At 47.8% G+C, this 27,524-nt stretch overlaps 1 long non-coding RNA gene across 2 annotated transcripts; it reads right to left on the bottom strand.

Annotated features, from left to right (window-relative positions):
• Positions 1 to 333: 333 nt before the first annotated feature.
• LOC101059754 (uncharacterized) lies at positions 334 to 10,467 on the bottom strand. 2 transcript variants are annotated; one of them, XR_008540179.2, is made up of 4 exons: positions 9,941 to 10,467; positions 8,351 to 8,688; positions 4,591 to 4,829; positions 336 to 3,048 (listed from the first exon to the last, which is right to left on the bottom strand). It is a non-coding gene; the product is annotated as an uncharacterized LOC101059754 (long non-coding RNA). The 2 variants fall into 2 exon arrangements; XR_675524.5 differs by having other exon boundaries at positions 334 to 3,048; positions 8,351 to 10,463.
• Between the last annotated feature and the right edge of the window lie 17,057 nt (positions 10,468 to 27,524).

Raw genomic sequence — 27,524 nt, 5'->3', positions numbered from 1 at the left:
ACAGGCACCTGCCACCATGCCTGGCTAATTTTTTGTATTTTCAGTAGAGACAAGGTTTCACCGTGTTAGCCAGGATGGTCTCGATCTCCTGACCTCATGATCTGCCCACTTTGGCCTCCCAAAGTGCTGGGATTACAGGCGTGAGCCACCGTGCCTGGCCGAGATATATTTTAAATATAAAGACACAGACAGACTAAAAATAAAAGGATAAAAAAAAGTATGACAGGCAAACAATAAGTGCAAAAAACAGGTGTGGCTATGTTAATATAATAGGCTGAAGACAAAGAGTATTGCCAAAGAGATAGAGGGAGACTGCATAATGACGAAAGGATATGTTTATTGGGAAATCATAACAATCTTAAATGTATATGCATCTCATAACAATTTCAAAATAAAGCAAAACCTGTCAGAATTAAAAGGAGAAATAGACAAATCCAAAAATTACAGTTGGAGATTTTAATACCTTTCTTTCAGCAACTGACAGAGTCAGTAAACAAAAAAAATCAAAAAATCAGTAAGGACATTGAACATTCTAACAACCATTGTGACCTAATTGATATTTAAGGTCCACTACACCCCGTGATTACAGAATACATGTTCTTTACAAAGGCACGTGAAGTCCTCACCAAGAGAGTCCATATGCTGAGACATAAAATAAGTCTGGACCAATTTTGAAGATCAAAATCTCACAGAGTATGACCTCAGACACAAAGGAATTATATAAAAGGAAGACATCTGTCTTAAGCCAAACCATCTGAAACATGCCCATCCAAATTTAGGGAAACTCATACAGCCAGATAAATAGACACAAATGTAATTTTATTAAGATCTTACATTAATATTCGTTCAGATTAATGTACACTGCCTCTCCCCAGCTGCTCTGAATCTCTGTGGTTTTGCCAGCCCCACCAGCCAAGTCTGCACTGAACCTAAAGCTCATTATCATTGTGACAACCTCCCATCACCTGCTGCTGGCACCTCTCTTGTGACACCCATTATTCTCTCTCTTGTTTTGTGATGGGGTAAGACAGCACATTCCTGGTCCTTTCTCCCCGACTGTCAGCTCCTCAAGGGCAGCATCAGGACCCGACACACGGTAGGCACCCAAAGGGCATGCTGCATGAAAGTGATTGCCGGCCTGGCGCAGTGGCTCACACCTGTAATCCCAGCACTTTGGAAGGCTGAGGCGGGTGGATCACCTGAGGTCAGGAGTTCGAGACCAGCCTGGCCAACATGGTGAAACCCGTCTCTACTAAAAATACAAAGATTAGCTGGGCGTGGTGGCGGACGCCTGTAGTCCCAGCTACTCAGGAGGCTGAGGCGGAAGAATCGCTTGAACCCGGTAGGTGGAGGTTGCAGTGAGCTGACATTGTGCCACTGCACTCTGGCCTGGGTGACAGAGAGAGACTTGTTCTCAAAAAAAAAAAAAAAAGAAGGAGAAGAAGGAGGAGGAGGAGCAGCAGCAGAAGAAGAGGAGGAAGAGGAGGAGGAGGAAGAAAGTGATTGTCGTCATCATCACTGCCACTGTCACCATCATCATAGGATGACACCAAAGATCCCATCTCACTTAATGCTCCAGTCACTCAACCAGGGCAATCCCCACCACTCCTGAAGCACACAGATCTAGTGTTCCTAAGCTTTATTTCACATTCAGTAAGAAGCAACGCATCACCCCACCATAGACCCACACAACTGTCCTTCATTGTGAGAAGTCACTGGCACATGTTTGTGAGCACTTTGTTAGAGCTCAAGGTCAAATGAGGGCTCTAAGAGCCTAGAAATTGGAGACTGGCCTCCAGACTCTGTATGACCCAGATTGCAACTTCCACTGACCCAGGGGTGCTTGACTTTTTGGAGGGCAATATAGGATCTGAGATAGGATCTGCTGCCCAACGGCTGGGGCTCGAATCCTAGTTCTACCACTTCCTAGCTATGTGACCTTGGGCACTTACTTGAAATAAACCTCAACTTCCCCATCTGTAAAACAGGAATAATGCTAGGACCTAACCTCATGGACTATCTCATTCAGTGCTCCTGCAGCCGTATGACGTTAGGTCCTAGAATTATTCCTGTAGTACTAACACTTTTAATCATTCCCAATACCCTCGTATGGTGGCTATTATTCCTATTTTAAAGTGATGAGGCCGGGCACAGTGGCTCATGCCTGTAATCCCAGCACTCTGGGAGGCTGAGGCAGGTGGATCACTTGTGGTCAGGAGTTTGAGACCAGCCTGGCCAACATGGTGAAAGCCCATCTCTACTAAAAATACAAAAAAAAATTAGCCAGGCATGGTGGCTCGTGCCTGTAGTCCCAGCTAGTCGGGAGGCTGAGGGAGGAGAATTGCTTGAACCCAGAAGGCAGAGGTTGCAATGAGCTGAGATTGTGCCACTGCACTCCAGCCTGGGTGACAGAGCAAGAATCCATCCCAAGAAAAAATAATAATAATAATAATAATAAAGTGATGGATCAGGGCACACCTTCTGCAGCTATGAGATGGGAGACTAGGATTTGAACACAAACACAACTTCCATACCAACCTCAGACGCACACACTTGCTGTAGTCTACACCAGCGGATCTTAATCATGGCTCTGCCATGGACACCTCTGACACCTGCGGAAGCCCTTCTCAAAATAATATTTTTAAATGCCTAAAATGAAATACAGAGAGTTACAAAGGAAACCAATACAGTTAAAATCCAGTTCTTAAAATATTTTTAATTGAGATATGATAGTATACATACTTCTTTCTTAATGCATTAAACAAAGAATAGTTGCTGGTTTAATTACCACCCAAATTTCTAAGTTATGATAAATGTAAATAATATTTTGAGACATCTGCAGCCACTTTAACGTTGTGGAGAAGTAACTGTGCATACTATTGGGTTGTACTGTTCCATTTATAATGAAAGAAAATGCTAAACTTCAGTAAAACTTTCCTGAAAATAAAGATGCAAATTTATCCCATCCAAGCTCCCAGACCCCCTGAATTCTCTCCATAGACCCATGAATGCCAGGTTATCATGATGTTCTGAAGAATACACAGTTTTCTGAAAGAAACAAACAACAGTGAGCAAAATTGACTATTCGAGAATGGAAAGAAAACCTCTTTCTCAGCCATCAAAATCAGCAGGCAGTCTCCACCCACCATATGCCATTGACAATTCTGATGACTTCATCGAATCCAGTTCCCAACAAGACCAGGGGGTGGGGCCCAGGGAGGGCTGGGGATAGGAGGGGAAGTATTACGGATGATGCTATTTGATTATACTAATTGGAAATAATGGCCCAAACCAAGAACCCAACCACAAGTCGATTCATTTCGAAAGCTATGTAATAATGTTTAGGATAAGGAATTAATTTTTACAGCCACTGGGGCAGTGGGACTTCCACCATAATACAGATTTATTACAAATTAAAACTTCCCCTCAGGTGGTGAATGTAAAGACACCATAGACAACAGGAAGGACCCCTGAGTCACACACCCCCTTAGGTATGCAGGAAACCAAGGGTGGGTATTTGAGGAGCCACCACCCTCTGCCCGGACCGCACTCCCCACACCACACGTGGCTGCGTCTCATTTCCTCCCCTCCCAGGAGGAGAGCAGTACCCCCACACAAGGACACTGCTTCCTTGTTTTCTACCAAAGAGACCAACGGCACCTTGAAGGCCCAGAGCTCTGAACGCCACTTTTCCTGGCTGCCTGGTTCAGACCCTGGAAGAGGAGCCATCGGGCAGGGAGGGGGATGATGTCAGCACCCACGGCTCCCAGCCAATGGCTTTCAGCCTGGCACTCTCAGCCAGTTTTGTGTTCAGAGAATACATTTTGGTTTACTCTTTGCTGATAAAACTCCATGCCTGGCCAGGTGCGGTGGCTCATGCCTGTAATCCCAGCACTTTGGGAGGCCAAGGCGGGCGGATCACGAGATCAGGAGATCGAGACCATCCTGGCTAACTTGGTGAAACCTCGTCTCTACTAAAAATACAAAAAATTAGCTGGGCATGGTGGTGGACGCTTGTAGTCCCAGCTACTTGGGAGGCTGAGGCAGGAGAATGGCGTGAACCCTGGAGGCGGAGCTTGCAGTGAGCCAAGATCCCGCCACTGCACTCCAGCCTGGGCGACAGAGTGAGACTCCATCTCAAAAAAACAAAAAAAAACAAAAAAAAAACAAAAAAAAAAACAACTCCATGCCTTTTTCCTATGAGAGAAGCATGGAAACTCCAGGGTTCCCAGGCAGGCCAGACGTCCCGACCCCTCCTTCCAAGACTGTCAAGCCAGAAAGGCACTTCGCCTCTTGGGTGGGTCCCAGGCAAGGCTTGGTGTCAGTATCTCCCCCTCCCGCCGTAACTTTCTGGCAATCAGCTGTGGCTGTCACCCAAGTTGTGCATCAGAGACAAGAGGAACTTTTAGAAACAGCTTCCCGGGCCTCACCTTGGCAGTCCTACCCAGGAATCACCTTGGGAATCACCTTGGCAAAGCCCGGGAATCTGCATGTTAAAGCACCCTCTGGTTCTGATGACCAACCTGTTGGCATCTGCATGACACCCTTCTCTTTGAAAGGATCTGAGAGCGGCCCTTCATACATGCTCACCTGCTCCCTCTCCTAAGTGAGGAGGCAATCATCTGCCAAGCACCAGGCTGGGGGTGCTGAGCTGCAGGGACTCTTGGGCTTCTGAAACCACAGGGTGCCTTTCTTCCAAAAGCTGCAGGTTCTTAGGAGCAGAGCTGCCTGACTACTGCCAACGGGGTGGTGGGCTCTTGTCCAGATCCAGACAGGGTGGAAAATGCATTATCAGCATTTTCACACTGCTGATAATGACATACCAGAGACTGGGAAGAAAAAGAGGTTTGATGGACTTATACTTCCACATGGCTGGGGAGGCCTCACAGTCATGGTGGATGGCAAGGAGGAGCAAGTCATGTCTTACATGGATGGCTCAGGCAAAGAGAGAGCTTGTGCAGGGAAACTCCCCCTTATAAAACCATCAGATCTCACGATACTTATTCACTATCATGAAAACAGCATGGGAAAATCCCACCCCCATGATTCAATTACCTCCCACAGGGTCCCTCCCACAACACATGGGAATTCAAGATGAGATTTGGGTGGGGACACAGCCAAACCATATCACACGTCCATGCCCAAGCATGGAGGGCCAGGAAGTGCAGGGTATACACGCAGTGGATGGGTATGTTTCTTGGTACACAACTCTGACTCTTTATATATAGCATTTCCTGGACCCTTTTTGAGGACCTCAGATCATCCCTGGCATTTTGGGCCCATTGTCTGGCTTCATGTCTTTTTTTTTTTTTTTTTGAGATGGAGTCTCACTCTTGTTGCCCAGGCCGGAGTGCCTGGAGTGCAGTGGCGCAATCTCCACTCCACTCACCACAACCTCCGCCTCCCAGGTTCAAGCGATTCTTCTGCCTCAGCCTCCTGGGTAATACCAGCACTTTGGGAGGCCGAGGCAGGTGGACCACCTGAGGTCAAGAGTTTGAGACCAGCCTGGCCAACATGGTGAAACCCTTGTCTCTACTAAAAATACAAACATTAGCCGGGCATGGTGGCAGGCACCTGTAATCCTAGCTACTCAGGAGGCTGAGGCAGGAGAATTGCTTGAACCTGGGAGGCGAAAGTTTCAGTGAGCCAAGATCGTGCCACTGCACTCCAGCCTGGGCAACAGAGTGCGACTCCATCTCAAAACATAAATAAAAATAAATAAATAAATAAATAAATTGAAAAGTCTAATTAAGAAGTAAAACTTCTTTTACTTCTAAAATTTCTTTTCTGCCTGCTTTTGCTAGTAGGAAATTTTTTTCCGTTTCCTCCGAGTTCAGGAGAGGAAACCCTGTTCTTCTCACAATTACTCTGCGTGAGAAAACCCAGGTAAAAAGAACCAACAGCACCGCCCCTGAGCCCCTCCCTTACCCACTCCCCCAGCTGAGCTTGCAAAGGAGGAAAGCATGTTGTGTGTGGCTGCAGCCATTTAAAATGCAGGCGGGGCTGGGTGCAGCAGCTCATGCCTGTAGTCCCAGCACTTTGAGAGGCTGTGTTGGGCGAATCATGTTGAGTTCAAGACCAGCCTGGCCAATATGGTGAAACCCCATCTCTGCTAAAAATACAAACATTAGCCGGATGTGGTGGTGCATGCCTGTAGTCCCAGCTACTCGGGAGGCTGAGGCCAGAGAATCACTTAAACCAGGGAGGTAGAGGTGGCAGTGAACTGAGATTGAGCCACTGCACCCCAGCCTGGGTGACAGAGCAGGACCCTGTCTCAAAAATCAATCAATCAATCAATCAACAAAATGCAGGAGGGAGTCACTGTTTCAAGGTGTCCTGTGGATATCCTGGCCTACTTGGGAAGCAGAATTGGTCTGGACATTTTTCTGGAGCAAAACTTCTTGACACCTATAGCAATAGTGTCTCCCTAGACATATGACCTGATTGGTAAATGGCTTCATGTCCCAAAGTTTCCAACGTGGAATTTTTTCAGAAGGGCACCAGGCAATGTGTAAGACATAAAAATCACAAGCAAAAAAACAACAAAAATAAAAATCACAAGCATTCGACCTGAGCCACGTTGCTGAACTTCTCTGTGCCCATCTCCTCATCTGTAAAATGGGACAGTAAGACGTTTGGCTTCTTTCCTTCCCTACAATAAGTGTTGATGGGGGGTGACTATGCCGGGGATAGTCACACGCTCCCCAAAGGCCCTCTCCAGAGCTCTATCAGCAAGGGTGTGGAGGGAGGACCCCGCGATATACTCTAAGGGCAGAAGATTCCTGACTGCTCTGGCAATTTGAAGGAAGGCAAGGGCAGCCCTGGTTGTTGGCATCATCACAAAACCTTCTGTGAGCAAAGGAAGAGAGGACCCATTCAGGACTCATTAAGTCCTGACTGTGCCATGGAAGAGACATCTTCTGGGCGGACACTGATGCTCAGTGGCCTCCAGGGGACTTGGCAGGTCCCCTTGACACACTGGAGGCTCCCTAGCTAGAGTCCCCTCCCAGACACCCTCATTCCTATATCTCCAGGACTGGAGAGGCCTGCTGGCCATCCAGGAGGATGTTCCTGTTGTCGGGCAGAGAGAAGTGAATTTTAGACCTCGCCTCCTGCCCACCTCCACCCCACAGCTCAAGAATATGACAATTTCCAGGACTGTGAGGACCAACTGAGACCATGTGATTTTGCAAGACATGGACGCAGCTGTGAGTCTGAGTTACTATCCCAACTATCGTCACCACCATTGTCTCTGCCGTCACCCTGTGAATGTGCCAAGGTCACTACCAGCACCTGGGTCCCCTCCAAGCTCCTGCAGGGGCAGTTTGTGGTGATGAAGACGATGTTAACTCCACACTGTCTCTGCTCTGACAACACACAGTGTCTGTAAGCTTGCTGGCCACAATGGATCTGTGCTGCCCGACATGGCCATCTTGGCACGAACACAGTGAGTTACTAAACGGGCTCCTTGTTGAGATACCTACCAACTGTGGCAGGTGAAGCTTTCCCATCCTCTGCATGGGGCTGACCATCTGCCCGACAACAGAAACATCCTCCTGGATGGCCAGCAGGCCTCTCCAGTCCTGGAGATACAGGAATGAGGGTGTCTGGGAGGGGAATCTAGCCAGGGAGCCTCCAGTGTGTCAAGGGGACCCGCCAAGTCCCCTGGAGCCCACTGAACATCAGTGTCTGCCCAGAAGATGCCTCGTCCATGGCAGAGTCAGGACTTAGTGATCAAAACTGCCCAGGCCCCAGGAGGAGTTAGGCTGGGGTGTGGCACGCAGGCCTGTACTCTCCCTAGTGACCACAAGGATGGCAGGGGCCACATCCTTTGACCCCACACAGGGAGACCTTATCGGCAAGTGGGTTACTGTTGAAAAACACTGCCATGGGCCAGGGCATCCATGGCTTCCAAATGCTCAACACTGCTTCCGATCATCTTGGAAAATTGTCCAATTTTTGAACGATGGGGGTGGGGATAAGCAGGAAACAGGGTCTGAAATTTCTCTGTCTTCTATTGGAATAACTTAATCCCTGCTAGTAGTTAAATATGAGAGTGATGTGACATTATCATAAAAGTAAACACACAATTACAGTAGGGGGTAGGCGTAAAACAAAACAACACCCGAGCTGATTATTTACCCAACCAACTGGAAACACATGAGCAAAACCATCCCGCCCTGACAGGTGAGCACATTCATAATTGCTTTTAAACATGTACTTAAATGTTGATCTGTTGTGTAAATACCTTTTTAAACGAGTACGTTTTAAGACAATGTAACTGTTACGGGGGCAGGGGGCGTGGGGCAGGAGAATGACTAAGGAGACCAACTTGAATTCCAGCACTCACCTCTGTCGTCCACGTCCCCTCGTATCAGAGCAGGTGTTTTCATAGACCTGGCGGCTATCTTTGGGCATACATTTTGGATTCATTTGGTTCAACAGAGCCTGTATTTGTTGTCGAGGGCTGCCACGGCAAGCCACTGCGGTCAGAGTGCCTTCAACAGGAACGCATCACCGCGCAGTTCTGGAGGCTGAAGTCTGAGATCAAGGTGTCTCGGCAGGGTTGGTTTCTTCTGAGGCCTCTCTCCTGACCTTATAGAACAGGGGTCCTCAACCCCTGGGCCAAGGGCCAGTGCCGGTCTGTGGCCCTTTAGGAACCATTGGATGTGCACAAGAGCATGAAACCTGTTGTGAACGGCACATGTGAGGGATCTAGGTTGCGTGCTTCTTATGAGAATCCAAGGCCTGATGATCTGTCACTGTCTCCCATCACCCCCAGATGGGACCATCTAGTTGCAGGAAAACAAGCTCAGGGTCCCTCTGATTCTACATTATGATGAAATGTATAATTATTTCATTATATATTACAATGTAATAACAACAGAAATAAAGTGCACGATCAATGTAACGTGCTTGCATCACCTCGAAACCACCCCCCACCCCACCCGGGTCCGTGGAAAAATTGCCTTCCACGAAACCAGTCCCTGGTGCCAAAAAGGTTGGGGACTGAGGTTATAGAAGGTCATAGAAGGCTGTATCTCCAAATACGATCATATCCTGAGATACTGGGGCTTCGGGATTTATTTTATTTTTATTTTATTTATTTATTTTTTTGAGACAGAGTTTCGCTGTTGTCCCCCAGGTTGGAATGCAATGGCGCTATCTCAGCTCACCGCAACCTCTGCTTCCCGGGTTCAAGTGATTCTCCAGCCTCAGCTTCTGGAGTAGCTGGGATTACAGGCGGTCGCCACCACTCCCCGCTGATTTTTGTATTTTCAGTAGAGACGGGGTTTCACCATGTTGGCCAGGCTGGTCTCGAAATTCTGACCTCAGGTGATCGCCCCCAACTCGGCCTCCCAAAGTGCTGAGATTACAGGTGCTCGCCACCACGCCCAGCCAGGGGCTTAGGGATTTAATATATGGATTTGGGGAGGACACAATTTAGACCATAACAGATTACTTCCGCAAAAGCCAAAACCCACGTTACACAGGGAAGGAAAGGGTTGACTGAGAACCCAAGTCAGGTAGGGCCTAAAGCCCTGCGGGAAGGACACCTGGTTCTAGGTACTGGCTTTATCTTTAAGGATAAATACCCTAGAGGTGATTTTAAAGTAATAAATAAACACTTCCAAGGCATAGAGAACATCCCAGAAAGTTCCAGACATGTAGGACTATCCTGATAAGAGAAGCAAGAAAGTGATTTCCAGGGTCAATGTTGGAGACACTAGGAGGGGGCAGAAGGCATTGGGGGAGAAGGCAGCCCCTCTGCAGGGCCTGGCAAGTAGGGGATATGCCCACTGCTCCTGCCTGTGCACCCGGTGGGCAGCCCCTCGGCGGGCTCATTAACTGCCATCCTCAGCACTGAGGGACCCGTTCCGGGTCAGGGAGCAGAACCGGCTCTTCCCCAGGGGGATGCAGGCAGGAGGCCAGCGCTTACCTGACTGACAGGTGTCAGGTCAAATCACCAGGTCTCCTGAAAATATCAGCCTCGCCTCCTGCCGGGCCACGCCAGCCAGGGATAGAGAGACAGACAGCTCCCCTAATGATGCCAGACAGACCTTCTGACAGCTCTGCCCTCCCGGGCCCCCGGAACAGCCAGCGCGGAGTGCTCTGCTCCAGGAGGGGTGGGGACCCTGGCTTTCCTGCCCTGCCCAGCCCAGCCCAGCCAAGCAGCAGAGAGAACAGGATGGAGGCTCCCATTTCCCAGGGACAGCAGCGCCTCCAAACCGCCCATCTGCGACGGCCCCGCGAGCGTGCGCAGCCCAGCCCCTCCCGGACGTCCTCGCCCCCGCCCGGGCACATCGTGCTCCGCACCGAGGCAGAGAGGGGCACGCGGATCCCCGCCCCTGCGAGCCCCTCTGCCCGCCGCCGCTTCACACCCCGCATTGCCTCAGCTGCCGTTCCAGAAGATGCATCGTCTGGCGCGCAAAGCGGTGCACGGTCCCCAGCCCGCGCGCAGCAGCCTGGAGGGGCGCCAGAGTCCCCGTCCCACTTCCTGGCGGCACTGCCCCCGGGCAGCTCCCTCCTCCCCTCTCTCCCTCCATGCCCCCACCCCATCTTGGGACGCTTCCAGGACCGAAGAGGCAGGAGGGGGATCGCGAGGGGAAGGCGCGGAGCTGGGGAAGGAGGAGCAGCGCCGGGCGCAGCAGCTCAGGGCGGTCCGGGAGGCTGCGCGGCGCTCGCGGACCCAAGCCCCAGGACAGAGAACGTAGCTCCGAGCATCGCACGTGGCTTCCAGATTCCTCCCACCCCTACCCTGGCGACCACGAGAGGGGGTCGGGGGCATCTTCTTCCCAGCCCCAGCTGGACAAAAAGCCTTGCAAAAGGGAAGAAATTAAAAAGCAGGGGGAGGGAAGGTGAGGAGGGGAGGGGTGGGGGGAGAAGGAAAAAGTCCCCTCCAGCCATAGTGGGTCCCAGAGAGGAACAGAGGGGTGAACATAGGCAGGGTCCTCGGGTTCCCTCCCCACCTGCCTCCTCCCAGGGTATGTGCAGCGGCCTGGCCCATCCGCCTCTGGGGCGACCACGGGACACACCGCATGGCCACTGTCACTCTGAGTCCCCACCTGCCACACACTCATCCGCGACTTCTGGCTCTTTGATCTTCCCTTTACAAAATAGTCGTGCTTTGTTCACGACAGGGTGAAGGCCCCAGGGACGCGTTCTGCATGGAGGATGGCAAGGGGGAGGTTTGGTTGAATCAAGAACCCTTGATCGGCCCCTTGGGTTTCCAGCCCCCAAGAGCGCTCACACAGCCCACGTGTTATGTCCCAGCTCCGTGCAAAACAGCGTGCCAGTGTGGATGCCCCGAACTCAGACGCGGCCCCCTGGACACAGATGGGACTTTCTGTCCAGAAACAACCCAGCCCCCACAATAGCCTGGACGTTACACCGAGTTCATTTCGTTCCAATCAAAGAGCAAAATATATACCGTGAAGGGCCCACCTTTCCTTTTCTCCTTGTTCTATAGGGCGATTAGCATGGAGAAGCCATCACACTGTAGTGGAGGGGAGAGGGTGGCTTAAAAATAAATGGGCTCTGGGAGGGAAGGAGTAACTTGCAATGCCACTCTTCGCACTCTTGGCATTGTGCAGGAAGCCCAACCCTCAGCTCTCACCCACACAGAACCCCAGCATCTGCTGAGCTTCTGCCACTGCTCAATGTACCCCCGGGAAGAGCTCCGAGCCTCTGCCCTGCTGAATGCACTCCTAGGATGAGCTCCAGAGAGGCCCCCAGCATGGCTACCCCTGTAGGAAAGCAGGCCGTGATGTTTCTGAACACAGGGGTGGCTTGCCACAATAAACATGCCAGGGCTCTGAGGTGTGGAGACTGCGGGAAGCGATTCAATATTTTCATGGAGGCTCATTATATTTGCTCCCAGACCAGAAAAGCCGGAGCCTATTACTGCTCTCTTGGTAGGATTTTTTTTTTAATCCTTGTATATTACAAGAACATGAATTAAGCTCTGATGAACGCGATATTAATTAATTACATGAAGATCCACGTGGGAGACAGGAGGGGGTGGAGGGAGAGGTTGTGCTATGCAAATGACCGGGAGGAGAGATGCTGCCGGAAATGTGCTTCTCATTGTTTCTGGCTCCAGAACGTGGAGGCGTGCGCAGTGGGCTCAGCCAGGGAGGTTTACCTGCAGGCAGCAGATGTGGCTTCTGCAAGATTTAAAGCCTCTGGCACCATTACAGACGAGGAACGTCGGGGGGGCCTGGGCATTGCAGCAGCGGAGAGGGAGGAGGGGAAGAAGGACTCCGGTTCAGGCCGCCATCTTCTCAAACTGCAAAGAGGGAATTTAAAATCCGTTTCACATGTTCCAAAATGGCTGCTCGCAGCCCGAGCCCAGGAAGGTTGCAAAGGGCCTTGTGTGGCTCAGAGAGCCTCCTGGACTCTTTCTGTCCATAAAACAGAGCCTGAGTGTTGCAAGAAGAGTCCTTGACTACTAAAGGCAGATCATTCTCCTCCAAAATATTTTGCAGAAACCACTTAAAACTCCCTCTCCAGCTCTGAGCCCCAGGGGGAGGGGCTGCTGCCACTGAAAGCTGGCAAAACAAAACTGACAAGGAAAAATGGGAGACTGAACTTGAAAATCAAGAGAGGGGGCCTATAGCCTGAGCCCAGATTCAGTGGCCACTTCCCAGGTGGCCCTTGTATGCTGCTGAGAGGTGACAGTGTGCTGGCAGCCCTCGCTCACTCTCGGTGTCTCCTTGGCCTCGGCGCCCACTCTGGCTGCCCTTCAGGAGCCCTTCAGCCCGCCACTGCACTGTGGGAGCCCCTCTCTGGGCTGGCCGAGGCTGGAGCCGGCTCCCTCTGCTTGCGGGGAGGTGTGGAGAGGGAGGTGTTGAGGGAGAGTTGTGGAGGGAGAGGCGCGGGCGGGAACTGGGGCTGCCCAGGGCGCTCCCCGGGCCAGTGCGATTTCTTGGCGGGCCCCACACTCTGATCGGCTGGCTATCGCCAGCGGCTCCAGGCAGTGAGGGTCTTAGCACCCAGGCCAGCAGCTGGGGGGGGCGGGGGCGCCGGGTCCCGCAGCACTGCCGGCCCGCCCGAGCCATGCTGGAATTCTCGCCGGGCCTCAGCTGCCTCCCCACGAGGCAGGGCTTGGGACCTGCAGCCCGCCCTGCCCGAGCCCCCACCACCCCCCCCCCCCGGCTCGTGGTGGGCTTCCGCTTGGCCCGAGCTTCCTCGACGGGGGCTGCCCCCTGCTGGGCAGCGCCCAGTCCCATGACCGCCCAAGGGTTGAGGAGTGCAGGCGCCTGACGCGGCCCTGGCGCAGAATCCACTAGGTGAAGCCAGCTAGGCTCCTGAGGCGGGTGGGGACTTGGAGAAATTTTATGTCTAGCTATAGGATTTTAAATACACCAATCAGCATTCTGTGTCTAGCCCAAGGTTTGTAAACACACCAATCAGCACCCTGTGTCTAGCTCAAGGTTTGTAAATGCACCAGTCAGTGCTCTGTGTGTAGCTAATCTAGTGGGGACTTGGAGAACTTTTGTGTCTAGCTAAAGGTTTGTAAACGTGCCAGTCAGCACCCTGTCAAAACGGACCAATCAGCTTGCTGTAAAATGGACCAATCAGCAGGATGTGGGTGGGGCCAGATAAGGGAATAAAACCAGGCTGCCCGAATCAGCAGGGGCAACTTGCTGGGGTTCTCTTCTGAGCTGTGGAAGCTTTGCTGTTTTGCTCTTTACAATAAATGTTCATTCTTTGGGTCCACATTGCCTTTATGAGCTTAACACTCACCGTGAAGGTCTACTGATGCCAGCGAGACCACGAAACCACCAGGAGGAATGGAACAAATAACTCCGGACGGGAGGAACGATCAACTCCAGAGGCGCCGCCTTAAGAGCTGTAACGCACGGTGAAGGTCTGCACCTTCACTCCTGAAGCCAGAGAGACCATGAACCCACCAGAAGGAGGAAACTCCAAACACGTCCAAACATCAGAAGGAACAAACTCCAGACACACCACCTTTAAGAATTGTAACACTCACTGCGAGGGTTGGTGGCTTCATTCTTTAAGTTAGTGAGACCAAGAACCCACCAATTCCGGACACACTGCCACCCCCCCCTCACCTTCAGCGTGAAGCTGGATGAGCCCTAGATACATAGCACCTTTCTCACCCGGACTGGAGACCTGTCCCCAGGGTAGGGGGTAGATTCCTGGGTGCCACCAGGCAGGGTCTGGTTCAAATGAGAAGATGATTGGCAGGTACAGTGACATGAGCTATGGGTCATCTGGAGATCCCTAAACGCATGAGGTGTGGGTCCAGGCAGCAGAGAATTAGGTCCATGTGAAGGCAGGACCGATCCTGGAAGGCCAGGGAGCAAAAAGTCCACAAGACATGAGGTTTGGGAAGGAGTCTGAGCAACTAACTAGAGCTGGAAGCCAGCAGCAGGAGTGGCTTTTGATGTGGCTGGATAGGCTCAGGGACTCAGGAACTTTGGCTCTAAAGCCACAACCATCAGTCAGTGAGACAGGTATGGGGCTGCAGGTAGAAGCCAGAGTCACCAGGCTGGGGTAGGGGAGTGAGAGGGAGGAGCAGAGGAAGGAGGCTCCCATCATGCCCCCTCCTCTTCGAGAAGTGTTCACGTTCTTTTCTCTCCTTGATGTGAACATTAGTCAGAACGCCAGAGTCAAACATCCTCCTTAGCTATAAGGTGTTGTTTATTAGGGATTCTGTCTGCCAGATATAGAACATCTCAGAAGCACCAGTCATAAAATGTCAGACATTTCACAAATGCTGTGATCGTTAATTTTATGTGTCAACCGGATCGGGCCACGGGGTGCCCAGAAATTTGGTCAAACATTAGAGTGTTTCTGTGAGGGTGTTTTGGGTGAGATTAACATTTATTTATGACAGAGTCTTGCTCTGTCACCCAGGCTGGAGTGCAATGGTGTGATCATGGTTCACTGCAGTCTCGACCTCCTGGGCTCAGGTGATCCTCCTGCCTCAGCCTCCTGGGTAGCTGGGATTAGAGGTGTGTGGCACCACACCCAGCTAATTTTTCTGTGTGTTTTTAGTAGAGACACGGTTTCACCATGTTGGCGAGGCTGGTTTGGAACTCCTGACCTCAGGTGATCTTCCCACCTAGGCCTCCCAAAGTGCTGGGATTACTGGCATGAGCCACCGAGCCAGGCTGAGATTAACATTTAAATCAGTGGACAGAATAAAGCAGTTTGTCCTCCCTAGTGTGGAGGGGGGTCCTCATCATCAGTTGAAGGCCTGCACAGAACAAAAGGCTGACCCTCCTCCAAGCAAGAATGAATTTCTCTTCCCTGATGGTCTCCAAGCTGGAACGACAGCTTTGTCCTGCCTTCAGACTTGACCTGACATTGGCTCTCCTGTGTCCCGAGACTGCCAGCTTTCAGTCTAGAACGTATACCATGGGCTGTCCTGGTTCTCAGGCCTTTGGATTCAGACTGGAACTCCACCATCAGCTCTTCCTGGTCTCCAGCTTGCCCACTGCAGATCACGGGACTTTCCAATCTCCATGATCACGTGAGCCAATTCCTAATAATAGATCTCTTTATATAAACAGGACCAACAGGAGAGGCAGAGATATAGACAGAGGGGAGAACCCTGACTAATGCGAATATTCACCAGCGATTTCCCCTGCTTCATCTGGGCTGGGGACATAAATTCAAGATGGGTTTGGAGCTAAAGTAGATCCTGGCTGGGAGCAGTGGCTCTCGCCTGTGATCCCAGCACTTTGGAAGGCTGAGGCGGGTGGGTCACCTGAGGTCAGGAGTTCGAGACCAGCCTGGCCAACATGGCAAAACCCCGTCTCTACTAAAAATACAAAAATTAGCCAGGTGTAGTGGCGGGCGCCTGTAGTCCCAGCTACTTGGGAGACTGAGACAGAAGAATCGCTTGAACCCAGGAGGTGGAGCTTGCAGTGAGCTGAGATCGCGCCACTGCACTCTAGCCTGGGTGACAAAGCGAGACTCCATCTCAAAAGAAAAAAACAAAAAAAAAAAAATTAAAAATAAACAAAAATAAAATAGGTCCTGTTTTTATCTTGAAAGACCAGAAGAGAATTTTTCTATATGTCTGTGCTAGATACTCTCTATGGCATTCAGCATCCAGTTCCACCACCTGGTAGCATGGGAGCTAGAAGGCTAAATGCTACATTTCCCAGACCACCTTGATTTTACAGGATACCAGCTGTAAACCAAAAAGCATCTGAGATAAGTCTCAATTAATTTAGCAAGTTTGTTTTGCCAAGGTTGAGGACCTGCCTGTGACAGAGCCTCAGGAGGTCCTGACGACATGTGCCCAAGGTGGTTGGGGCACAGCTTGGTTTTATACATCTTAGGGAGACATGAGACATCAATCAATATATGTAAGCTGGGTCGGGCACGGTGGCTCACGCCTGTAATCCCAGCACTTTGGGTGGCCAAGGCAGGCGGATCATGAGGTCAGGAGATCGAGACCATCCTGGTTAACATGGTGAAACCCTGTCTCTACTAAAAATACAAAAAAATTAGCTGGGCGTCGGGGCGGGCGCCTGTAGTCCCAGCTACTCGGAGGCTGAGGCAGGAGAATGGCGTGAACCCGGGAGGCGGAGCTTGCAGTAAGCTGAGATCGGGCCACTGCACTCCAGCCTGGGCGACAGAGCAAGACTCTGTCTCAAAAAAAAAAAAAAATTATATATATATATATATGTAAGTAGTACATTGGTTTGGTCCGGAAAGATGGGACAGCTTGAAGCGGGGAGGCACCTTTCAGGTCATAGGTAGATAATGGTTGCATTCTTTTGAGTTTCTGATTAGCCTTTCACTGAATACGCAATTGACAGTAATAGTCACTCATGTCTTGGTCTGGCTCAGTGAAACAGTAGGGCAGAGGAAGCCATCAGATCTGCATTGGTCTCAGGTGAGCAGAGGGATGACTTTGAGTTTTATCTGTCCTTTGTCCACAAGGAATTTCCTTGTGGGCAAATTGTGAGGGAGGTCTGTAGCTTTTTTTTTTTTTTTTTTTTTGAGGTGGAGTCTCGCTGTGTTGCCCAGGCTGGAGTGCAGTGGCCGGATCTCGGCTCACTGCAAGCTCTGCCTCCCGGGTTCACGCCATTCTCCTGCCTCAGCCTCCCAAGTAGCTGGGACTACAGGTGCCTGCCACCACGCCCGGCTCATTTTTTGTATTTTTTAGTAGGGACGGGTTTTCACCGTGTTAGCCAGGATGCTCTCGATCTCCTGACCTTGTGATCCACCTGCCTCAGCCTCCCAAAGTGCTGGGATTACAGGCATGAGCCACCGCACCCGGCCGTGCTTTTTTACCTTTGTAACTATCTTCTTTAGGAATAGAATGGGAGGCAGGTTTGCCAAGCTGCAGTTCCCAGCTTGACTTTCCCCTTTGGCTTGGTGATTTGGGGGTCCTGAGATTTACTTTCCATTCACACCACTGTAATTTAGGGTCTGCCCATAGATACACTTATGCAGTATTTAGAAGGTGCAGGAACACAGCAGTCCTAACTCTTTCCTGCAGCGGGGGTGGTTCCTGAGCGAGCCCCAGCATATCTAGCTCCTGATCCCCTCTCACTGTCTAGTCTCCAGCTTCACGGGGACAACAGCTTGGTCCCACCTTCAGACCTGAACTGACATTGGCTCTCCTGTGTCTTGAGACTGCCAGTTTTCAGACTCAAACTTACACTGTGGGCTGTCCTGGTTCTCAGGCCTTTGGATTCAGGCTGGAATTCCATCATCGGCTCTCCTTGATCTCCAGCCTGCCCACTGCAGATCCTGGGACCGGGAGGTGGGAAGCAGTGATGATGCTAGTCAGGATTTTCTTCTCAGTCACTTTGGAACCCAGGGACCTCTGGCTGACGATGCTCCACCCTGGGCCGAGTCTGGCTTGTGCACTAGTTCCCGAGTTCTTGTCCCACGCTCAAAAAGAATGAGGATGCTCTGACAATCTCAGGGTGAGCAAGGCAGGGAGTTTTAGCGAGTGATGAAACAGCTTTCCGCAGAGAGGGGACGGAGGGTGGCCCCCTTACCGGAAGGCGGGGATGTGGGGGTAGTCCCCTTACCCAAAGGTGGGGACATGGAGGTGGTCCCCTTACCCGAAAGCAGGAAAGTTCCCCTAATATGGCTCAGTCCAGGGCTTGTTATGGGCTCAGAGGCTGGGAGGGCAGGCGCCGTAGGTAGTATTGAAAAAGGCAATATTTGATTGGTTGAAAGGCATTATTCAGAAAGAATCAATCGGGGAAGGGCGGGCAAACAGGAACAGAAGTTCTCACTCTGCGTCTCGGTTTCATCCGGCACCAGCGGTCCAGTCTTTCAGCCTTCAGGCTGTTTTTGGCTTGAAGGTGAGTTTCACCAGGCACCCATCCCTGTCTACGCAGGTGGCTGCCACCTGTTGCATCGCTAGCAGTCATTTTAGGGGCTCCCTCTCACAGCCACAGTGCCGTGACCCTGAAGCTAGTGATGGACCTTAATGTCTTCTGTTTTAGCTTTCCATTAACTCTGAAAGCACCTAATATCTTACATTAAATCCCTTTTGAGGCCAGGCATGGTGACTCACACCTGTAATCCCAACACTTTGGGAGGCCAAGGCAGGTGGATCACTTGAGGCCAGGAGTTCAAAACCAGCCTGGCCAACATGGTGAAACCGTGTCTCTAGTAAAAAATACAAAAATTAGTGAGGTGTGGTGGTGCACACCTGTAATCCCAGCTACTTGGGAGGCTGAGGCACAAGAATCAATTGAATCCAGGAGGCAGAAGCGGCAGTGAGCCAAGATCCCACCACTGCATTCCAGCCTGGGTGACAGAGTGAGACCCTGTCAAAAAAAAAAAAAAAAGCCCTTTTGGCTTGGAACACCCAGAGTGTGCTTCCTGGTCTTGTTTCTGACTTTAAAGAGACAGTCTTTATCATTTCATCACTAAGTACAATGCTTGCTATGAGTTTTTGGTAGACAACCATGATTACTAGATGAAGTTATTATTATTATTCACAAGTGACCATTAAATTTTAATCCTGTACCTTTTCCATGTGTGTTGAGATTGTCCAGTCACCAGTCATCTGGTTTTTAACCTTAATCTGTTGGAGGCACTTCTGACTATGTTGGCATGAAAAGGTTGGTGAATTCTCTCCACAAAAAAACAAGTACGAAATGGACAAAATTAAAAATCAACCACCTTTGGGGGCTAGTCAACCAAAGACAGACAATGAGTTGAGAAGCTTCCATTATTGAGAAGCTGCAGAGCTTTTGGCAAGAGTAGTAAAGGTCTGTGGTCTTCTTGTTTAGGGATGCTCTATCCTCCCCAAGCTGGATCAGCAAGAACAGTTATGGTAGCCAGAGGGGGGCTGACTTGGGACAGAGGAAAAAATCTGCAGTTTTCCCAACTAAAAGTGATGAATTCAGTAGAGTACAAATTGGAAAAACCCAGTTTCATAAACTCAACCTTGGACTCCAAGTTGGGGTAAGCAGCAAACCAGTCAGGAATTTCATGGCTAGGCACGGTGGCTCACGCCTGTAATCCCAGCACTTTGGGGGGCCGAGGTGGGCGGATCACAAGGTCAGGAGTTTGAGACCAGCTTGGCCAACATGGTGAAAACCCATCTCTACTAAAAACAAACAAAAATTAGCTGGGCATGGTGGCGTGCACCTGTAATCCCAGCTACTCAGGAGGCTGAGGCAGGAGAATCACTTGAACCGGGAGGCGGAGCTGGCAGTGAGCCCAGGTAGGGCCACTGCACTCCAGCCTGGGCGACAGAGCAAGACTCCATCTCAAAAAAAAAAGAAAAAAAGAAAAAAAAGAAATTTCACAGGGAGATCCTAGGAATAAGAGAGTACTGGAAAGGCTGAAACAAACTTTTCACAAACACCGCGCTGACTGGGAAACTATGAGCCTCCTCGGGGCGGGCCTGAACCAGCCCAGCACAGAGTGGAGGCCAAGGGATACTCGGCTTCAAATGCACTCCCAAATCCACACACACACAGAGCAGCGAGGAAAGAAGGCTTAGGTAGGGCCTAGGCGTTTGGGCACAAACTGTGCCTGAATTATTGGCTGATCACTAGGCAATGCAGACTCAAGGATAATTCCTGGGAAGGCAGGCTGAAAGATAAAAAAGCTGAGCAAAGCTATCAGCAGACACATACCATAAGGGGGACATCCCCCAGTGTAAGTCCAGGAAAGGAAAAAAAAAAAAAAACCTCAGAAAAATAAATGGAATCCAGGCCAGGCGCAGTGGCTCATGCTTATAATCCCAACACTTTGGGAGGCTGAGGTGTATGGATCACTTGAGGTCAGGAGATCAAGACCAGCCTGGCCAACATAGGGAAACTCCATCTCTACTAAAAATACAAAAAAAATGGCTGGGCATGGTGGTGAACACCTGTAGTCCCAGCTACTTGGGAGGCTGAGGCTGGAGAATTGCTTAAGCCCAGGAGGTGGAGGTTGCAGTGAGCCGAGATCATGCCATTGCACCCCAGCCTGGGCAGAAAAGTGAAACCCTGTCTCAAAAAAATAAATAAAAATAAATGGAATCCAGAGCTACTGCGTTATAATATTTAAAATGTCTAGTTTTTGACCAAAAACTATGAGATATGAAAATAAACAGGGACATGTAACCCATATCTGGAAAAAAAAAAAAAGGCAGTCAATAGAAATGGATTCTCTGAGTGAGCCCTGATGTTGGATTTAGCAAAGATTGTAAAGTAGGTACTAGAAATATGTTCAAAGAACTAAAGAACTTAGATGCTGTTAAAATGACAAGTTGGGCCAGGCACGGTGGCTCACACCTGTAATCCCAGCACTTTGGGAGGCTGAGGTGGTCAGATCATTTGAGCCCAGGAGTCAAGACCAGTCTCTAGCGACATGGCAAAACCTCGTGTCTACAAATACACAAATTTGGCCAGGTGTGGGGACCCACACCTGTAGTCCCAGCTACTCAGGATGCAGAGGTGGGAGAATCACTTCAGCTCAAGAGGTCAAGGCTGCAGTGAGCCGAGATCACACCACTGCGCTCCAACCTGGGTAACAGGGTGAGACCTTGTCTCAAAAAAAAAAAAAAAGAAAAAAAAAATATATATATATATTTCCCCCCACATATACATATATACTTGTTATAACAATAAAAATGAGTTATTTAAATTTTCTTATTAAAAATCAGATAGAAGCATATGTTGTTTACAAGAGACACACCCAAAAGAAATTCAGTATTAAAGAGATACGCAAATGAGGCAATGATGGCTAAAGGGTACAAAATCTCAGTTAGACAGAAAGGATATGGGGGAGGGCTTTTTGAGATCTATTGCATAGCATGGTGAATTTAGTTAATAATGGCATATTCTACATTTCAACATTGCTAAGAGAGTAAATTTTAAATGTGCTCACCACAAAAAATATTAAGTATTTGAAGTGACTGGTATATTAACTAACATGATTTAATTATTCCACATGGCATTCGTGAATTATTTTGTATAGAAATCTTTACCCCATAATATACACAATTATAAATTATCAATTTATAATTTTAAAATATTAGAGTTTAAAAATTAAAATGCCAGCAAAAATTATTAGGTAAATGCAAGAAAACAGAAAACAGATAAAAATCTTATTAAGCATCACAGAATCAAAAGCAGAAGATATTAAAATGAATGGAGTTATTTTACATTAAGGGGAGAATCCACAATGAAAACATAACATAAAATATAATTTGTCTCAAAAGATATTTTGAAATGGTCAAAATGCAAAACAGCATTACCTCTGCAGCACAACAGTGACAGCCACTCTCAGTCTTTAATAGTCAAGTGGACAAAAAATAGACCAATTATTTTAATAATATAATTCATAAGGTTGAACAACTTTCTACCTGTATCTATAAACAGATAAAAAGGTAGGTTGTGATAGCCGGCCTCCAGGATGATCCCCAGTGACCTTCACCTCTTAGTATTCACGCACCTGTGTAGTCTGCTCCCACGCTGTACTGGGGTTGGTCTGTGTAACCAATAGAACATGCAGGAATGATGGTATGTCACTTCCAAGGTTAGGTTATAAAAGACACTGCAGCTTCTCTTTCTTTCTTTCTCTTGGATCATTCATTCTTGAAGAAGCCAGTTATGATGTGAAGAGAGGCTCACATGGCAAGGACTGAAGCCTCCTGCCAACAGCCACACATATGAGCCACCTTGGAAGCAGATCTTCCTGCACCGGTCAAACCTTCAGATGACTGCAGCCCCAGCCTCCACCTCGACCACCTCCTGAGAGACGCTGAGTCAGAGCCATCCAGTTAAGCTGCTTCTGAGCTCCTGACCCACATCAACTGTGAGATTAGAAATGTCTGTTGTTAATCAAAACCTCAATGAGATACCATCTTACACCAGTTAGAATGGCTGTTACTAAAAAGTCGAAAAACAGCTGATGCTTGTGAGGTTGCAGAGAAAAGGGAACACTTAGACACTGTTGGTGGGAGTGTAAATTAATTCAACCATTGTGGAAAGCAGTGTGGTGATTCCTCAAAGGGCTAAAAACAGAACTACCATTCAACCCAGCAATCCCATTACAAGGTATATACCCCAAAGGAATATAAATCATTGTACCCTAAAGACGCACGCATGCAAATGTTCATTGCAGCACTATTCACAGTAGCAAAGACATGGAGTCAACCTAAATGTTCATCAATGACAGATTGGATGAAGAAAATGTGGTACATATACACCATGGAATACTATGCAGCCATAAAAAAAGAATGTGATCGTGTCTTTTGTGGGAGCATGAATGGAGCTGGAGGAACTAATGTAGGAACAGAAAACCAAATACCTCTTGTTGTCACTTATTAGTGGGAGCTAAATGATGAGAACTCATGGACACAAAGAGGGGAATAACAGACACTGGAACCTACTTGAGGATGAAGGGTGGGAGGAGGGAGAGGAGCAGAAAAAAGTGACTATTGGGTAGTAGGCTTAGTACCTGGGTGATGAAATAATCTGTACAACAACCCCCCATGACATGAGTTTACTTACATAACAAACCTGCACACATAACCCTGAACCTAAAATAAAAGTTAAGAAAAAACAAAGAAATGTTTGTTGTTTGGGCTGTTATGTGCTGAATGCAGCAATAGGTAACTAATATATAGATAGATGGATAGAAAGATTTTACACTTACATCCTACTGCTGTAATAGCTATAATATGCCATCTCTTCAAACATCAATGGAACAGTTACAAAACTGATTATACGTTGAATCACAGCTTCTTTCTTTCTTTCTTTGTCTTCTTTCCTTCTGTCTTTCTCTTTCTTCTTCTTCTTTTTTTTTAGAGGGAGTTTTGCTCCTGTTACCCAGGCTGGAGTGCAGTGGCACGATCTCAGCTCACTGCAACCTCCACGTCCCGAGTTCAAGCAATTCTCCCGCCTCAGCCTCCCGAGTAGCTGGGATTACAGGCATGCACCACCACGCCAGGCCAATTTTGTATTTTTGGTAGAGATGGGGTTTCTCCATGTTGGTCAGGCTGGTCTCGAACTCCCGACCTCAGGTGATCCACCCACCTTGGCCTCCCAAAGTGCTGGGGTTACAGGCCTGAGCCACTGTGCCCAGCCAGCATTTTTATTTCTAACCACTTTCTTTTCTATCTGTAACACAGCTAAAATTTGATAAATGTATAGACCCAAGTCAAAAAATGAAAATTACTGGGCAGAACCTGAGATGTAGGCCTTAGGGTCTGTCTAAAAGTCAGAATCATAACATCTGGCTCTAATACCTGATAGTGGTTTTATGGATTTTTTTCCCTCATTAAATATATCTATTTTTTAAAAAGATACACTTGACTTTGTATTACTGCTGACATGGCCTAAATACATTGAACACATAAAATCCTTTAACACTTTTCATTCTTGCTGCATTTGGGTTTTCCACACAAGGAACAAGGACACAAATAAGAGATCATTATATTTGCCTTAGTCTGACAGTGGCAAAGTAGGGTGGTAGGGGCTGTCTTTGCTTGCTGAAGCAAGGAATATGTATTTAAAGATACATGGGACCCAGGCACCAAGCTCTTTCCAGGAAGAGAGACAAGTACGCCCTGTTCCTGCAGTCCAGGAACACAAAACAGAGTCAAGCTTTTAGTAGCAAATGTTATTTGGCTGTATGAATTTTTGACAAATACCCATTACACGCAAGTTGCTGGCCTTGTGATGTGCTTTGGCTGTGTCCCCACCCAAATCTCATCCTGAATTGTAGCTCCCATAATCCCCACGTGTTGTGGGAGGGACCCGGTGGGAGGTAATTGAATCATGGGGGTGGGATTTTCCTGTGCTGTTCTCATAGTAAGTCTCATGATATCAGATATCATGATATCTGCACACACTGTCTTGCCTGCTGCCATGTACGATGTGCCTTTGCTCCTCCTTTGCCTTCTTCCATGATTGTGAGGCCTCCCTAGCCATGTGGAACTGTGAGTCCATTAAACCTCTTTGTCTTTCTAAATTACCCAGTTTTGGGTATTTCTTCATAGCAGTATGAAAATGGACTAATATACCTTGATATTAAAAGGCTTATATGTAACGATTTTTAAAAATCCTCTCACCAACAGAGGACATTTTGAGGCCATCCGAATAAACCAAAACAACACATCTGTTAATCCAAGAAGAGTCTGTTTTCTGTCTTGTTCTATAAAGCAGTGAGAACACAGTCTACATTTCCTAACCACAATTGTTTAAAATATGAAAAACAGAAATTAATGGTCAAGTTTTAACAAAGCCTAACAGAAACACTCAGTGGTTTGGAAATTTTAAAACCTTCTTTTAATAATGATTAGGTCAACAAAGAAATAAAAACCTATTGTAGATTATTTAGAAAATAATAGGATACAGTCACAGTTGAATTTAGACGTGAATTCAAAACTTTATTATTATTAAGGAAAATAAGAAATAACAAGAAAGTATGTTAACTATAGTTTTAAAAATAAAGCAAGTTAGCAGAAATAAGTCCTAACATCAATCTCAATACTCACAAATAATGCGAATGGATTAAAACCCTCTGTAAAAAGATAGAGACATTCAGATTCTTTTTTCTTCTTTTACTGGTTAGTTTTTATTGAGGCAAAATTTACCTGCAGTGAAATACACAGATCTTAAGTGTAAAATTCAATGAGTTGGTAAATGTGTAAACACATGCTACCAGAAAACCAATAGCCTATTTACATCATCCCAGGCCATTCAGATTGAGTCTCCACCTCCCCATAGGCAACCAGAGTTCTGGTTTTTATCACTATGGATTAATTTTACCTCTTCTTTTTTTGATTATTTATTTATTTATTTATTTATTTTGAGACAGTCTTGCTCTGTTGCCCAGACCGGGGGAGTGCAATGGCACAGTCGCGGCTCGCTGCAACCCCCATCTCCTGGGTTTGAGCAATTCTCCTGCCTCAGCCTCCTGAGTAGCTGGGATTACAGGCACGTACTACCACACCTGGCTAATTTTTGTATTTTTAGTGGAGACGGGGTTTTACCATGTTGGCCAGGCTGGTCTTGAACTCCTGACCTCAAGTGATCCGCCCGCCTCGGCCTCTCAAAATGCTGGGATTACAGGCATGAGCCACTGCACCTGGCCAGTTTTGCCTCTTCTTGCATTTCATTCTCCGTGGAATTAAATACTATGTGCCCTTTGCAATAGGCTTTTCTGTTCAACATAACATTTTAAAGAATGAAGCATGTTGTTACATGTACCAGTAGTTCATTTTTAATTGCTAAGTCAAATTCCATTGTATACATATATCAAAATTCTTCTATTGATGAACATCTGTGTGTTTTCCGGTTTGTCTCTATTTTAAATCCAGCTTTTATGAATAGAAGCATTCCAGCACAAGTCTCTGTGTGCTTTGTGGACCATTCTTTCCCACGCTTTGCCTCTCTCGCCTCTTTTTACCATCATAGCCTGGCTTCCAAATAGCTACTTCTCACAGCTCAGTCTGAGTTAGGTGCCACCCCCTGGCTTCCATCACCCTCTATGCCAGCTCTGTCATCACACCTAATATCTTGAGTGTAGTTATGATAGAGTCATCTGTCTTTCCAGACTACAAACTCCTGGACAGAGGTTGTCCTGTCCTTTATGACTTAGATTCCTGGTAGTGAGCCTAGAGTCTAGCACATAGAGGTTCTCAAAAAAAGAAAAAAAAATCTTAAATGAACAAACAGGTAACTGCACAAATAAAGATAGATGAGCAAAATTAACACTAGCACATTCAGGAAGCAGTGAGGAGACTGGCCTAATCGTAGAATGTAGAAAGGTGGGTAGATTACACCTCTCAGCAGATTTTAATCCATACTGATGACCAACCTAGAAGAGGAATTCAGAGCTTTGAAGACATGCACGATTACAAGGTGCAAGTTCAGTTTCCTTTCGGAGATGCTGAGCATTAAATTAAACTTTCTAATCCCTGAAAAACAGCCTCAACACGATCTGCACACTTCTTTGTGCTCTGCAGCTGACAGGGGATGGGGAGTGGCAAATATCGGCCTTTGGAGCATTAAAGAGGAAGCTATTAAGGCTGCATATTTTTTCAAAAAGAAAGAGTACAAAGAATTACAAGAAACCCCCTAAATTACAAGTGTGGGTTACAGTAATTGCTAAATTACAGAGCTCCAACTTTATTAGATACACACCCCCTCAGATTCTACAGTTTTCAAGGGCTGCCTTGAGCTGACAAAAGCTAGAAAGCTCTGTGGGAAGTGTGGCGGGGAGCTGAGCAGGTTAGCTAATGGGAGCCCCCTTTATGGGCGAGGCCAGGACACAGAAATCTGGACCAGGACCAATGAAGTTTTTGTTTTCTGGTGTTAAATTACCCTGGGGGGCAATACAGCCTGTGCTGGGGTTTGGAAGTAGGACTGGGATGTTAGCATTTTTTTAATATGTGGAAGCAGCAGTGGCCTATGGCCAATTGCTATGGAATCCTGAGAATTCTTTCAGGGTCTTTGAAGTGATTGGGTTCAGGCCCAGAATGCCCTTCATCAGGATAGTATCTGTCATTATTTTTACCATTCCCAGCTGAAAGCTTCAAGAATAAGATCTTTCATCCTCTGAAAGTTACCACCCATCTCTGCACTGTTGCAATATCCTGTTTAACAACACTCACCTTTATACACCATGTTTACATCCTCAAAGCCCTCTGACCTTTCTAATACAGGCACACATTACGTTTTTCATACTGTCCTCTTCTCTCTCAAACACTTACTTAAGGGAAAGACCTGATCCTACTTTCAAAACATTTGAAGTGAGTGGTTAAGTGACTTTAACTGAAGCTTCATTAAAGCCCAGATCCAAGTCAACTGCATATTAGATTGACTCAGTCCCTCACACTAATGGCCCAATAGAAGAAGGGGTACATTCTTTTTCCAGGAGACATATACTTACTATAGGCACTACTTTTTTAAAAATATACTACATTTCAGACTAAAAAAATTGCAAGACATGCAAAGAAGCAGGGCAATGAGACTAATAATCAGGGGGAAAATTACCAATAGAAGTAGATCCACAGATGACTGAGTGTTGGAATTATTAGACAAGGACCTTAAATA

This window comes from Pan troglodytes, chromosome 19 (genome assembly GCF_028858775.2).
Source record: "Pan troglodytes isolate AG18354 chromosome 19, NHGRI_mPanTro3-v2.0_pri, whole genome shotgun sequence".
Lineage (NCBI taxonomy): Eukaryota > Metazoa > Chordata > Mammalia > Primates > Hominidae > Pan > Pan troglodytes.
This window is presented reverse-complemented; position numbering and strand designations above follow the sequence as displayed.